Source organism: Vidua chalybeata, chromosome 7 (genome assembly GCF_026979565.1).
Source record: "Vidua chalybeata isolate OUT-0048 chromosome 7, bVidCha1 merged haplotype, whole genome shotgun sequence".
Lineage (NCBI taxonomy): Eukaryota > Metazoa > Chordata > Aves > Passeriformes > Viduidae > Vidua > Vidua chalybeata.
The window spans coordinates 36,591,595-36,606,077 of NC_071536.1; positions in this window are offsets into that span (position 1 = coordinate 36,591,595).

Sequence of the window (14,483 nt, forward strand, 5' to 3'; positions counted from 1 at the left end):
TAAAAGAAACAATTTTCCTGCACTTGCACCTCAAAGGGGTGAAGTTCATCCCAGGAGGACCAAGGAGATGACTTCAAGCACCAGGGCTGCTGTTGACGTTGGGCTTTGACACCAAAATAATTTTATTGCATCTGGCTGGGCCTTAGATATTTTTCTGTTATTTTCTTTCATATATTCCTTCCTATATAAGTATTTCCCCACCAAAATAACCCCATATTTTATACCAGACACCACAGATCTCTCTGTTGTTCATCTCTGCAGCCCATTCCTCACTCTGGTTTTTTCCCTACTAATAGAACAACACCTCACTCCCTTACATTTGCCAACAGCAGAGCTAAGAGCAACTTCAATAATTGCAGTAAGCCCAGGAATAAATCGAAGCCACTTACCTCACCCATACAAATGGCTCTGTGCAGCATCCAGAATACAGAAGAGGTGACATTTCACAGCCAGGTGGGACATGGGACTTCTCCAGCAGCACAAAGGAGCAGGGCTGAGGGATGTTCCACACGCTGCTCCCAGTGGGATTTGCCTCCCCACTTTGCTTTCCCTAACAAAGAACCCAAAACCCTACCATGGCCGTTTAGGGGTGGGATTGACCCCAGGGTGGAAGGTAATTGGAGCAAAACCTGATGAGGAGCAGTTGAGGGTTTTTATCCTGGAGAAAATGAGGCTCAGGTGGGACCTTATTGCTCCCAACAACTCCTGACAGGAGGGTGCAGTCAGCTGGGGATCAGGCTCTGCTCCCAGGAAACAAGGGGCAGGACAGGAGGAAATGGCCTTGAGTTGCACTAGAGGAGATTTAGGTTCAGTATTGGGAAAATTTCTTAACTGAAAGGGTGACCAAGCCTTGTCACAGCTGCCCAGGGCAGTGGGGGAGTCCCCATCCCTGGAGGGATTTCAAAGCCACGTGGAGGTGGCACTTGGGGACACGGGGCAGTTGTGGCCTTGGCAGTGCTGGGGAATGGTTGGACTGGATGGGCTCAGAGGCTTTTCCAGCCTGTGTGATCCCAGGATTCTGTGAAATGCACACAGAGTTTCCCCACATCTCCAGCTGTGCCTCAGTGATGGATGCACACAATAAGCTGCAGAACAGTTGTTTTCTTTCCCATACACAGCCCTGGAAGCAGAAAACCCCCGTTTTCTCTGCTCCCTCTCCCTTTGCCCTTGTACATCTTTCCACACCACGGATGGTCTGGCCGAAAGCTTTCAAAGAATTAATCTGAGACTCGGGAACGGACAAAGCAACACCTGCTGAACGTGTGACAGCAACCCTGGGCTGGGGATCAGCTCCTTTCCCTGCCTCTTATTCCTCAGGGCTTTCAAACCACCAAACCTTCATCCTGCAGGTGTTGGGAGTATTTGTGGAAAGCCAGACTGTGAAATGGGCACAGAAAACACCACATGGGTCAGACGCCACAGTAATTTGTGTCCAGTCTCACACGGATTTCCAAGGATAAAAGTTTCAGCTTTATATTTTCTGTAAAATAAAAATAAATAAGTTCAGTTATTTGAATGTTTTGAACCCTCAGGAATGAGGGCTGCTATGACTCAGGTGGGGCAGCTCCGTTCCACAGGGCGAGATGGAGAAATTCCTTGTGGACACATTGCCACTCCAACGCCCGGAAGGTGACGGGAATAAGGCATGACAGCAACACCCTCCACTGGCTCAGCTCCCCTGGAAAGCCAAATTAAAGGGGAAGCAGGTGTCTGTGAAGTCTGGGCTTGCAGCTCCTTCGGGTATGTGGGGAAGTGTCAGCGTCACACGCGCGCTGCTCCGGGTCTGTCTGGGAACACGGCCTTGAGCAGGAGCATGATCCCAACACCCCTCCAGCACATCCTCCCCTCCATCCCACCCACCTTTGGGGACGCCTTTGCCCTGGCCAAAACCCACAGAGAGACCCCAAGCACCCCCACAAAGCAGTGCTGATTCCCAGCAGCACGAACCTCTCCCCAAACCCATTTTTCAAGCGTTTTTCCCAGTTTGGGAGCCGCACTTTTGGATTGGAACACAAACCTGGCAAACACACCGAGCAGGGTATTTATGCAGCTCGGGATGTCTGAGGCAGCAACAGATAAACATGACTTTTTCAACTCCAATCCTCATGCTATAAAATGAACTTTTCGCACATTCAGGTTTTAGGGAAAGAAACGCCACGTTTTATCAGCTCGTCCTATAAAAGGAGCCACACATGAAGCACCTCATCCCCTGAACATCCCAACCAATCTTCACTGGTTCTCCTTCCACTTGAACCATTCACCCCTAAATTATCACCTTCCCCAGTCATTTTTCCTGTAGTAGGAAACATCTTTCTGAATCCAAGTACGAGAAACACAGTACTGCATGAAATAACGTTTAAGCATATTAAATTAATCCAAATTCACAATACATCAATGTCCAGGCTAAAAGACAACTTTCAAAACATGACAGGAAATGCAGATATTTAATAAAAATGTGCAGAGGGGTGTTTTTCTGTTAATTTCTTTTCTGAATTTTTTTTCTGGTAATTTCTGGTTTTCTATTTTTTTTCCTGTTCTAGCCCTCTCCAACACCAGGGGAACCTCACACGATCTGTGAGCTCACTCTGGAGCACATCCATAACAAAACCTGCAGCTGTTTTCCTGGATTCTGTTGTGAAAACAGACTTTTGGCAAAACATGATTATTTTGGAACTCTGCAAGGACATTTCACGTTGCACACTGCAGGTATTTTTACTTAAATCTTACAAAAAGGTGGCTTTGTCTTGGAGATTTAGTTTTCCAGAGACATCCATCAAGCACCACGTCAGCTGTCAAGCATAAATCAATTAACCTCTGCTGAGTAATTATTTTTAATTACTTGAAAAGCAAAGCCTTTAGAGGTAAGCCCGTGACTTTTTTAGGGTTTTTAATAAGACATTATTTTGCTGTTTAGGTTGGTCTGGATCCTGGTGGTTTTTAAGTGTGGTTTTGTCCCTTATAAATAATCAGTAATAAATAGACACCCATAATTCAAGGCCAGCCCAGGACCTGTCACTGCTCTGCCTGAGCAATATTTTAAAATGCACCAGAGCGATGCTTCTGTTCTTTTCCGACCTGCAAGGGGAAGAAGTGACACCTAAGGCTATGTCTACATTATTTATACCACTTTGATAGATTAAATCTTTACCACAAGGCTGAGATTTTTCAAACATGCCTGAAAATGTTTAAAGATTCCACAGGTGCTCTTCCCGAGCGCAAACAAAGGCTTCTCTTTGTAGTGTGAAAACAAAATTAAAAAGGAACAAAACCCTGGGAGCTGTAGGTGGTGCTTCGAACAAAATCCTTGACTGGACATGTTGGATTTATTTATTTTTAACTCAAATATTTTTGGAACCCAGCAGAGCAATGCCTATATAAATACGGGGTGGGTGGGATGCACCACGTCCCCAAGGGCCACATCCAGGCACCTCCTGAACACTTCCAGAGGTGCTGACTCCACCACCTCCCTGGGCAGATTATTCCAGAGTCTCACCACACCTGCAGGGAATATTTTTCTTCCTGATGTCTCATCTGAACCTCCCCTGGTGAAACTTAAGGCCATTTTCTCTTGTCCTTTCACCTGGGACACAACAGAGGAGCCTGACACCGCCCCACTCCACCTTCCTGCCAGGGCTGTAGAGATCACTGACATTGCTTTGGTTTCTAATTCTTAAACTGCTTAATCATTTCCAAATCTGGAGGCAAGCAAGAATTAAAAGATTAAAAACCTCCAAACCACATCTGTGTCTGCCATTAGGGTTTGAACAGTCTGAAACGAATTCTCTGCTAACTCAAAATACAACGGAATTAATGGAACAGTTTGGTCCTTGACTTTGCAGCTAAAGAAGGGTGCTGAGCTCCTTTAAGATCAGTAACAGCTCAAGTGGAAGAAGATCTCAAAATATTCTTTATTTTCATCACTGTAAGATAACAATGACCACTGGATTTTCTTTCTCTAGGTCTCCATGACCAGAACAAAAGGCCAGAATTTTGGGCCTCACTTCAGCCTAAAATTGCTTTAAAATGTGCCTTCTGAAATAGATGTCTTCCTTCTAATTCCCAACAAGTTCACAATCATATTTTTAGAAAGGCAATTTGGAATTTAGCAAATACAGATACTTGGAAATGTCTCTGTGCTTTCCTACTTTCACAAAAAGACATTAAGGTCATATATATTTTTTTTTCCGGAGTGGAGATGACTTTGGGGTGGATGTAACCATGGCTACCCCACTCAGAATCAAACCAAACTGCTGAATTTGGAAGTCACTGAAATGTACAGAACGCACATGATTTGATCCACAATAATTGTGACTCAGATTTATGGAAAACCTTCTCAGTTGCTATTCCCAAATAGGGAAGAGGAGACACCAAATCCATCCGTGGATCTCTTCGTGCATTTTGTAGCATCCACTCCAATGTTGCCATCACCCTCAACCCTAATTTTTCTTTGAATTGAGGTTTTGCTGACCTGTCCTACAGGAAACTGCCTCAAGCTGTGCCAGGGGAGGTCCAGGTTGGACATCAGGAGGAATTTCTCCATGGAAAGGGCAGTCAAGCGCTGGGAGGTGGTGGAGTCCCCATCCCTGGTGGTGTCCAAGGAAAATCTGGAGGTGGCACTCAGTGCTCAGAGCTGGTGACAATTTGGAGATTGGGCACAGCTTGGACTTGGTGACCCTCGAGGTCTTTTCCAACCTCAGTGATCCTGGGATTCACTGACCTGTCCCTAGTCCAAGGTCTTTATATTGTTATTTGTTTATTTTGTCTTTTGTTTGGTTCTCCCCTCACCAGAGACACTGTGAACATCAAGAATCAGGAATCTGCTCCCCTCCTTTCAAACGAAATAAGTAGAAATGAGAAAATCAGATGTCATCCAAATTATTTAGGTTTAAAAAGCACGCTGCCCTGCTCTGTGCTTTGCTCAGTCAGCTCTGCTCTTATTTCAGAAAGGTTTTACTACAGAAACCAGGGCTCTTCAAAATCTAAGACTAATAGGGGTGAGTGACAGGTATATTCATTTCTGAGGAGTGATGACACTGTTTTAAATATTTAATGCACTGAAAAACATATGGAAAGAAAATAATATGAAGTTGGCTTTTGCACAATAACACCATATTTTCTGTCTCTTTCCATGTTGCAGCCACATTATAGAGAATTGTAAAAGAAGGAAAATGGCAGATTTCGAATCAGTTATCCTGGTGCTACAAGCTTTCAAAAAATTAATTTTTTCCGCCCATTTTTTCCATTTTTCTAGTGCAATCAATAAACAGGCCACAGCCATCAATCTCCACACCACAGAGCAATATTTTATTTCCAAACTGATGGCTTCCCATGATGAATTACAGTCATTAGAAAGTATGACAGCCTGTTAGGGTGCCTTCAGCACATGTGCAAGTGTTGCTGACAGAAGAAAGTGGGTTGTTATTGTTATTATTATTATTATTACTATTAGTGTTGTTATTATTATTGTTATTATTATTATCTTCATTTGGGATCACAGAATCCCCAAATAGTTTGGGTTGAAGGGACCTTAATGATCATCTCATTCCAAATCCTGCCAGAGCAGCACTGCCCACCCATCCCTACCCATACAAAGATTAAATATTACCCTGAGCATGGATCATTCTGGACAGGCCATCAGAAACAAATTTAACTTTTTCCAAACATTTAAAATGACATATCAAGTTGTTTTTTTTTTTTCCTGAATAGATATTTTGTGTTTGCAACAGTTGGATTTGCAACCTTCAAAGGCAGTTTTGTGGTCGTGTATTTTGATAGATCACCACTTAGGTTACTAAAACATGAAAATCAATCAAAAATAAAATTATCTGAAGAATTTATCTGCTCTCCAGATACACTGGAACGTCCACAAATAGAGGATTATGGCTGCAAATGGAATTGGAACTTGGCATCTGTGACTTAGCAAGACAAAGAACACTTTTAGTAAATAATTACACATGTAATAGAACTGAGCTCAGCAACACTGAGCTTAACAGGCTGCCAGAAGTCTGAGCTGAGCTCAGTGGAAATGACTCCCTGTGCCAGGGAAGCAGAACAGCTTTCCCAGCTTTTGAGACCTTTCTTCTCAATCTTTTCCTACGTAAAAGCTTTTTTTTTTTTTGCTCCTGCACACGGAGCAGCCGACGTAAAAGCGAGGCGTCTTCAGATGAGTCGCGGGACTGGGAATGAAAATAGGTCCCTGCACTGCCTTTAATGTCACAAAAATCCACCCTGACAGGAGGCACAGGCAAAGGACAGACAGTGGAAATGGGGACTGGGGCTGGAGAATTCATCCTCTGGATCAGTGGGATCAGCAGGGGGGAGAGGTGAGGTGGGAGAGGGAGCAGAAAGGGATAAAAGCCCTGGGATAAAGCCTGGGAGAAAATTCAGTGAGGGCACAAGAAGTGGTGGAAGTGAGGGAAGGGAAGAAAACTCCCCATCCTCCCTTTTCATTCTGAGCCATCCAAAGCTGAGATTAGAGCTAAAAGCTTCCACTGACAAACTTAATGGTCTTCAGATCCAAAATGTACCTGGACACCCTGTGGTGCTCCTGGACCTGGGAATAAATACCAGCTCCAAAGGAGCTGCAGGAGACAGCACAAAATGGGAGTGTACAAAGCTCAGGTAATGTTTAACATAATTATAATTGTTTTCTGTGCCATGATCTGCAGAGGATCGTGAACCTCGAAAAATTCCAGAAATATCCGAAAGCAGGAAAGGAAGTTAAATTTTTAAAAGGGAAAGAAGTTGAATTTTATTGGAGAAAAGGGGAAAAAACGCCAAACCCACAAAGCAAAAAAGAAGAGGAATGAAATATAAATGATAATTTTGTGCTGAAAAAAAAAAGAGGAGGCCATAGCTAATTATCAGAATTTAGAGTAATATTTTTCTCACTGGCTGCTGGGAGGGACAACTGAACGATGGATTGCAAGTGGGATGTTCAGAAATAATCAAAGACGAACTTCTGACAAATTAACAGGGACTAAATTGTTTCTTTTGTAAAATCTTGCAGTGAACACAAGCTTTGAAATTCTCCCCTACATTTTGCTAAAGTTTGTTAAATCCAGAAGGGTTGGTTTGGGGGGAAACTTCCCACAGGAAGAGCAAACAAGCAGCATGCCCAAAGGAATGGAGAGCAAAGAATAATTTCTTATCACCTCTGTGGCCCCACAAACCTTTCAGCAGAGTACAGCATTTATTTGAGGCATTACCAGTGCCATTAATGAGATTTTAGTGTATCATGTGTTAGCACTGGAAATGTTGTGTCGTGTGTGTCAGACAAACTCTCGTTGCCAGCAGTGGGCACAACCCCAGGACGGGATCGGCCAGGAGCATAAATAGATAAATAAGTAAAATTTTTAAAAATAAAAATTAAAAAAAGCTAAAAAGCAAAAATAAATTTAAAAAAAAAAATTAAAATAAATAAATAAAACAGGGATGGGTACGACTGGAGTGCTCAAAAATCAAAGTTTAATAAAGGAAAACAAAAGGCGCGCAAAGAAAAATGCGCAACAAAAACTGTACACTGCAGGGAGCTACTCCAGAAGACAATGAAATGAGGCAAACCCAAACTTACACAGAGGGCAGGGAACCAATGAACAAAGAGAAACAGACACCATGCCTTATACAGAGCACAAGACTAACCAATCAGGAAATGTTGGAGTCCAGGACATCCCTCTGGCTGCCCTGGCTGCTCCAGACCCTGGCAGGGGGCTCAGGGACCTTGGCACGAAGTCAAAAGCACCTGTGGCTTCCATTTTAGCCCGTGGAAAAAGCTGCCAACTCTGTGTGAGGAGTTACAAGCCACAAGGGTTTGAGCAGTGTGGTAGTTGAATTAACACAGGGTGAAAAAGTAGAATTTTGGGGTTTTTAGAATGGGGTTCAGGGGACAAGCTGGAGGGATTTGGGCGTGTCCTGACCTTCTTCTCCTTCTCCTTGCCCTCCATGTCTCGCTGTGATGGTGACACTTTTCTGTTGGTTTAAGGCACAGACACACTGTCCAACATCAATGACAGACATTGGCACGTTATTGTAACCATGGCACACGGAGTTTTTGGTATAAAATGTGAACACTGCCCTGAGGGCAGACAGAATGCCATGGCCGAGCTGCTGGACAGAGCTCAGCAGGGCAGAGAAAGAATGTTCTAGATAAGGGAAAATAAACAACCTTGAGAAGCCGACCCTGCGCATTCCAGACTCCTTCTTTGGCTGCACAGGCTGGGAAACGAGGACTTTTACAATCTTGGGGTCATCCCGACACCCAAACCCCGAGAAGGAAGCAGGGTTCATAATATAACTTTATATGGAATAACTTAATCTGCACAACTGCTCCCATCATTCCTTTCTTCTTACCCTAACCTGTGGGGAATGGTGCAGCCTTCCAGGGCATGGCCCTGGTAGGCTCACGGGCCTCCACCAGAGATAAAACCCTGGAAGTGTCCCAGGCCAGGCTGGAGGTGACTTGGAGCACCCAGGGATGGTGGGAGGTGTCCCTGTCCATTTGGTGATCTTTAAGTTCCCTTCATCCCAAACCATTCCATGATTCACTGAATTTCTTCTGCCCCTACCAAACTGACTTTGCTCCATGCATGTCCAAACCCTGCTGGATTCCTCCCCTCCACCTGCACCGAGGGACACCAGGAAGCCCAGCCTAGGGCGGGCTGCAGATCCCAGCACAGAGCTTTGTGCTTTTCTATCCAGTTCAGTAAGAACCTCCTTGGAAAGACAGGAATAACACAGCAGCTGTCAGTCATTGCAAGTGCCACGTCTCCTTTATTCCTTTCGATTTTCCAGCTGGATGCAATGACCCACTGGTCAGTCCCTGCACCAGAACCTGCTCTGGCACTTCTAAATCTGCAACACCCAAACCTGGAGATTTCCATAGCCAGAAGAGCAGATTCAGTCCCATCCAGGCCAAAATTAAGATCACTCCTGTTCCAGAACCTTCCTGCTTTTACACTGCGATCCGAGCCTATTGCACTTTTTTTTTTTTTTTTTTCATTCCATGCAAGCTGCCATCTTGTGAGGAAGGAGGAATAAACATATGGATTCGAAATATGTTGGAATAATCACTTTCTGCACTGATACTTGTCTGTCTGTGTAGACATCAGAGAACACATAATAGTAGCTTTGTGCATGCTGTGTTATTTCACACCGCCTCCCATTTCACACGGAAAAGGCATTTGACTTTGTCTAATACAGCCTGGATTTCTCATGGATTTACCACCCAGAAGAATCCAACTGTCTAAAGCAGCCCTGTTTATCTCAGCAAAAAGACTGGAAATTTAAAGTACGAAGTGGTAAAAGAGCATCAGTGACCAATGGCCAATGAAGATAAAGGTCACAGAATGTGCCTCAGAGCACATGTAATTATTTTTTCAAGGAAAAAGGGAAGAGAAAAGAATCTTGCTAAAGAGTTGTTGATCACTTATGCACTTAAAACTTACACCGTTCAGATTTAAACTGATATAAATTTAGAAACACCACTGACATAACTTTATTAGAAGCCACAAAAAATCCATAGAATAACTAAGCATGACATTTAAGGAATTCATTTAGCTCTTCTAAAGACCACATGGAGCCAATTGCACATGGAACAACAATGCAGGGATTTATATCCTAAAGTGATTTGGATATTCAGACAAGAAAGAATTTGAGGAGAGGGAGAGAAGTAAGTGAGGAGCAGAGACATTCCTCTGTCTGTTCTCCTGCATGATTAATAAGCAGATTACATCTCCTCTCTTCCTTCTCCAACATTTCTGAAGCGTATCTGGTCTTTTTGGGAATCTATCTTAGTATGCCAAGTAGCTGCCAAGACTTCCACACTCTCCATGCAGATGATTAAACTGGTCAAAATATTGTTGTGTGAAAAAAATGAGTAAGAAGATAATGAATCCCTGGATTTGGAGTCGTCTGTGAAACCTCAGAAGAAATCTGGCAGCGGGGAACACGCTCAGGATGGAACGGGAAAGGGAAGAGAGACAGGAGGTCTCAAAAACAAGTCCTGCATCAGAACTGCTCAGGGGTTTGTGCCTCTTTGTAGCTGATTTTATGCAATTGTCTTCCTATTTTTCGTGTGCCCATTGAATAAATGTGGATATGAAGGAACACAACAATTTTCTCGTGAAAATTTACCCCTGAAGTAGACCAAGAGTTTGAATAAATCTGTGCTGTGTTCCCCGTCTGGAAGGACAATGCCATGAATTCCCATCAGTGTTTTCTGGTATGAGCATGGCACACCCGCACCACCACTCACCTCACCTTTTCTCACCTGAAAAGTGGGAAAGACCTGCTGGCATCACAAGGGCCTTGCTTTAATCAATTACATCTTCCCCTAGCAGAGCATTCAGCTCACTGTGCTATTATTAATATTATTGAGGTACAGATCCTCCACGCTAATGAGGATCCTGGCAAGATGTGCAACTCCATGGCTACACGTGGAAAATATAAAAGTTTTGGGTTGGACTTTGATCTGGGCGAGCTTTCATTAATTAGAGCAAAATATTTCAGTACCTGAAGGGGGACAATAAAAGAGCTGGAGAGGGGCTTTTTGCAAAGGAATGGAATGACAGGATAAGAGGGAATGAATTCACAATGACAGAGGGCAGGGTTAGGTGGGATACTGGGAAGGAATTGTTCCCTGGGAGGGAGGAGAGGCCTTGGCACAGGGTGCCCAGAGAAGCTGTGGCTGGAAGTGTCCAGAACCACGTTCAGATGTGTCATATTGGAAATAAAAGCAAAAAAAAATTCACCTCTTTCCCTGCTGTGTTTGGAAGAGCTCAGGTGTGATGAGGAGCAGATGGGGGAGCTGGGAAAGGGGCTCAGCCTGGAGAAAAGGAGGCACAGGGGGGACCTTGTGGCTCTGCACGACTCCTGACAGGAGGGGACAGCCCCAGGTGGGGCTCTGCTCCCAGGGAACGGGGACAGGAGGAGAGGGAACAGGGGAGGTCAGATTGGATGTTTGGGAAAATTCCTTCATGGAAAGGGCTGTCCAGCTCTGGCACAGCTGCCTGGGGAGGTTTGGAGTCCCCATCCCTGGAGGGGTTGAAAAGCCCTGTGGAGGTGGCCCTTGGGGACATGGATCAGTGGTGGCCTTGGCAGTGCCGGGGAATGGTTGGACTCAATGGTCTGAGAGGGCTTTTCCAACCTCAGCCATTCCATGATTGCAGAGTGAACCCCAGGCTCTCCCCAGGGCTGCTCTGCCTTTACAGGGAACCAAGCCCAAGGAAGCTCCCGGAGCGCGGCGTTAGCGGAACCCTTGTGATCTGTAAATACTCCCCTCAGAAAGGCAGCTCCTCCAAAGCCACACTCACAGCCTGATTTCCATGCTGACAGTTTCGCTCCATTTGTTGAATTGTAAACCATGGAAAGCTCAGCAATAAAACGTCTGCAATCTGGAGCAGTAATGGGAGGAATGTCTCATAAACAAGATAAGTTGTTTCTTGCCAATATTGTTACACTTCATAAATACGAGCTCGAGTCTGTTTTGCGTCTCCTAGATCAGTAGCAGACTTTTATTTTAATTAAACACAACATATAAAATATTCATTTAAAAAACAAACATCATTGTTTTAAAGACATTGTGCTAAATTAAATTACAGCGCTTTTGCCATCAAGTTCTTGCACAAAAGAACAATTTGGAATTGAGTGGATTGAGACAGCACAAGTGTCCATCAAGAACCTGTAGCAAGAAGCTGGTAGCTGCCCTATGAATAAATAAACTATTTCTATTTCCTGATAAGTGCTTGTATGAACCCAGTCCAATTCCCAAAGACTTCTCATTCTAGCTGGGGCTGTAATTAAGAAACTTTATCACCTGGCAGCGAGGAAGATGCTGCCAGTCCCACTTTCTGCAGCACAACTCCTGAGTTTTCACTTCCCACAGACATAATTTATGGTCTCATTTCATTAAACTAATGCTGGGTATCTTTGATAGAGCCGTTTTCAACAGTCTCTACCCCAAAAGCACTTTAATTTTGAAATTTACCCCTGCAGCTTGAGGGTCTCAAATACAATCACAACAGGTTGGCTCGAGCCTCATTCAATGCAAATGTTATTCCTGGTTTAGTAACACAAATCCAGCTCCTGGGTTTAGCTGGGAATCCAAATACATTTCTTCTGCCACAAGCCTCAGTGATGGCATAAATTACAGAAAGCACGTTTTTAAACTGTCAGCAAGGAAGAATTTTAGAAATTGAGGAGAAATTAGCCAGAAGCAGCTGAATACTGAATTTTCAGTAGAACCAGCAGCCCCTAACCATGGCCTGGAAGGCACCAGCCACACATTTCCTTCATGGACAACAAGGAAAATTATATCTCTCAGTCATAAATCTACCAAAACAGGAATAGAGAAGGCAGGACTTCATTCAGAAACTCCATAGCTGAGAGTAAAACTCAGCTGCATCACATCACATCACCATTCTGTGTCTTTAAATAAAAGTTTAAAATAACTGAAACTGCTCAATTATGGCTTTAAAGCCACTGTGTGACACCAGAGTGCAACACAGACCAGTAACCAGAGGCAGACTGGGCAAACGTTTTATCTTGATTTAATTCCATCCTTGATCCAGGAGGAAAATGGAAGGAACAGGAAAACCAAGAAGCAGCACTGATGTCCTGCTACAATGTCAGGCTTCTGTGGAATTTCAGCAGAGTATAAATGGTAAATATGAAATTACTCAAGTTTTGAGTGTCTTGGGTCATTAAATACAAGATGTGTCTTAAATACTTATTCCTCAAATTATAAAGAAATCCTCAATCAGAGCCAGCTTCAGGAAGATGAAGAAGAGATGCAATAAAATCTCTGTCCTGTCAGGCTCAAAAACCTGGAGCAGTCCTGGAGTCCTCCAACTCTGGGGCAAGGGAAGGAAACTCTTTTTTTTTTTTTTTTTTTTTTTTTTTTTTTTTAATAAAAACAAACAAAACAATCCATGGGCTGATAGGGGATCACATTCTCAACAGGGACCTTTGCACCCTTCCTTCCTCAGGGATGCTTCTCTGGGATTTGCCATATTTTAAGCCTTAAATCCACCTTTTTCCCAAGGGGAAAAAAAAAAAAAAAAAAAAAAAAAAGAAGAAAGGATGAACAAGATGGATTTAAGCCTTGAAATTTTCTGGTGAAATGTAATTTTCGCCAGAAGAAGAGGCATAAGAAAATGCACAAACCCCTTTACTCCAGGTCTGATGGCTGACAAGTTACATTCATTTATCAGGGATTAATTGCAAGAAGAGCACAAAACACCCTTTTCTTCACATGCTCATCTACTGCAGGAGTCATCTCAGCTCCTTCATTTTCAGTTTGCAATTTCTGAACTTTAATAACTGGTTCTAATAAGGAAGATTGTAGTTTTTAATTCTTTTTTTAAAGATCCTGTTCAATTTCCTCTTATTTTCTGCAAATGAATTGTTTTTATTAAAAGTAGAGCTGGTTTTGGCAACAGGCTGGATGCTTTTAACTCCTCATAGAGACTTTTTCAAATCTCTTAATTTGGCAGGGCCCATACTTGCATTCCAAATTGCTTTTAGTACCTCTACTGATTCATTACACACAGATACGGTGAAAGAGTGAAGTCATTTTAGCTGATTTTATAATACTGTTGAATTTCTACATTAAAGAGTTTTAAAAGACAAACCACACTGGGAATATTTCTATTCCTGGTCAATTTATATTGAAAAAAACGAAACAGCATAGGAATGATTTGCAGGAATAAAAAAGTGGCATTGATCAGACCAAGCACTGGATGCAGTGGAGATGGGGAAAAGGGATTATTTTTGCTTCCAGATTGAGCAGGAATCAGTGAATTAGGATTCCTGCCTGATTTCTTTTTTTTTTTTAAATCCAAACTTACCAAAATGTAAGTTCAAGCCAGGAAAAAAAGCTTCAACTCCTCACGGGAGACCTGGGTGAGTATTGAGTGAACTAATTCAGTCTCTGCTTCCTGTAAGCCTTAGACACAACACTTGATGCTTTAATCACACAGCCATTTGTTTTTATAAAATGTAAAATTACTAAATTGGGCTGGTACTCAATCCATTACCAAACTGGGCAGTAATTGCACTTCATATGGATTCCTGGTCTGGGCTGTTTCCTGATCAGCATTTCCCTCTAATGAAAAACTTTTAATGCTTTCAGATTTCAAGACAACAGAGCAATAAAAGTTGTCAGTTGAGTTCCTTTTGTAGCCCATGAGATGTAAAATCACCGGGTGGATCCTCTCTGCTTACCCTAAAACCTGGGTGGGATTTATTCAGGGTAAAATCCCGAGCTGCAGTGGCTCTGAAAGGATGGAGACACATCATTACCCTTGCTCCTCAGTGGGCTCTAACCAAATTCAGCTTTCTTTCCCTCTCCTCTTTTTCCATGGATCCCAAGCTGGTGCTGGGAGCGCCGATGGACAATCCTGCTGGCTGGGAGCCTTGAGCAGGCTGCCCTGGAGCAGAGGCTGGGCAGAGTGGCAGAATAAAGCAGGGATTCATTCCAAGGATCT